Here is a 2,232-nt window from a genome sequence, read left to right on the forward strand (position 1 = left end):
CTCCATCTATAGTTTTCCTCACCTCATCTAATGGCAACTCTATTCTTCCCATTTCTCAGTCTAAAAATTTGAAGTCATGCTGACTCCTCTTTCTCACATCCAAGCCATTAGGAAGTCCTATTGATCCTGCCTTTGAAATATAACCAGAATCTGACCCCTTCTTCTCATCTCCACTGTTACCATCTCAGTCAAATGCATCATTATCCCACTTAGGTACTTGCAATAGGCCCCTAACCAGTCTCCCTACTTACACCTTTGTCCTCTTACAGACTACAGTCAGCAAAGTAGCCTCTATGACACGGTTAAAATGCAAATCGAATCAGGTCACTCCTCTTTTCAGAAGTCCCCTGTGGTGCCCAATTTCACTCAGAGTAAAAGCCAAGTCCTTCCAATTGTCTGCAAAATTCTATGCAATCAGGCCCCTTGTTCCCTCTCTAACCTCTCCTGCCCCAGCCACACCGGCTGCTCAAACACACTCGGCATCCTTCTACCTTAGGACTTCATACTGACCAATGAAAAGTACACAAGGATTACTGGACAAGCAAGAGGAGGGAAATTAACCAGAAATGCCAATACAAGGCTGTAGCTTCCCGTGCTCTCTGTACTATAGCACTAAAGGGAGATATTTCTACCCCAAACTATAAAATGTTTTTTAAACATCAATTATGGGTTTTAAATAATAAGGTTTGAAAAGAAATTTTCACAACTGAAAATAAGTGGGTCAACACAGTGTTCTTCTATACCCTCAGGCAGCCTCCATCCACTTGACACAGCTGTCTGCTGCATCTGCCAACAGGACAGTTAAAAATAGATAGTGACACTCTTAAAGGAGTTACGCAATTGATTTATATAGCCTTCCATATTTATTTGTCTATATCAGTTGTCTCCAAATGTTTTTGCTTGTGTATCATTAAAAGAAATTTGAAAAACTATGTATCTCTCACAGATTTTTTAAGTTGACAACATAGTATTTCTAAATTTGTTTTAAAGTTTATTCATGGGTTAATATTACTTTATTGCTAAAATGAATCAGGATTTAGATATTCCTATTTTCCATTTATATTTATAGTACTAAAAACCTTGTTCTTATGCATAAGTAGATGACAATAAAGGTTCTGTTAGCAAAACTTAAAATACATTAAATATATATATTTTGCATCTGATAACTAAAATAACATTATTAACACCAGAGAGGGAAGGATTCATCTGAATTTAATAAAGCTGACTTTCTAAAATTTAGGGCATTCTATCATAGGTAATATTTTTGGAATATTTTGTTCTCCATCCCCTATATATTAGTGTAGGTCCTGCTTTTAAGATCATGAAAACCAGTGATGATAAAAACAGAGAGACAAAGAGAAAGAGAAAAGATATCATGTCTATGGATAGATTCAGGTTTTTCTCAGCCTCAAGCCTATATAATTCAAGAAGCAGACCTCTTTTTAAAAAAGAATACAACAAAAAAATAAATTAAAAATTAAAACATAACATTATGAATAAAAAATTAGATATAAAAGTAAATATGTAATATGAGAACAAAATTACAACAAATTATAAATTTTTAAAGGATGACGTATTCCACAAACATCATGTAACCTAGAAAAAGTGTAACAATATTAATATGTCAATTTTTTATACACTTTTTGGCTGGATACTTCTAATCACCTCTTCACATGAAAATACATTTTTATATCATTTTCTATGTGGAAAATAGGAAGATAGTCAAGATTTGTCTTCAATATACTTGATATGTTTTCTTTTTATTGTTGATCATTTAGAAAAGCTTCTTTCCATTTCATCATCACTGGTAATTGTTCATGAAACCACATCTATCATTTCCTCCCAATTTCTCAGGAGGAGTTTTTGCCAGGGTAACCCCTCAGAGGCTCTAGCCCACTGACTGGTGATAGCACTGGGCTACAGCACTGGGTTCCACCCCACCAGGTCCTTCTTGACCCACTTTCTCACCCTCCTGAGTGTGCTGATCTGACGTGACTCCCTCGGGAGCGCCTCATGATTTGACATAGTGAGAAAATGAAAGAGGCAGGGCAGTCAAACAACAATTGTCTTCACTCCAACCCTCCCATACTACTGAATTTGGAACATCCCGACAAGGGATGTTCACCCCTTTTCTAATGTCATACCTCACACTTACCAGGCTTTCATATAAGGCAGGAAAAGACAATGGCCTAAGGAAAGGTTTATGATTATAAGAGCCTTCTCCAACACCAA

This window comes from Pteropus alecto, unplaced genomic scaffold (genome assembly GCF_000325575.1).
Source record: "Pteropus alecto unplaced genomic scaffold, ASM32557v1 scaffold106, whole genome shotgun sequence".
Classification (NCBI taxonomy): Eukaryota; Metazoa; Chordata; class Mammalia; order Chiroptera; family Pteropodidae; genus Pteropus; species Pteropus alecto.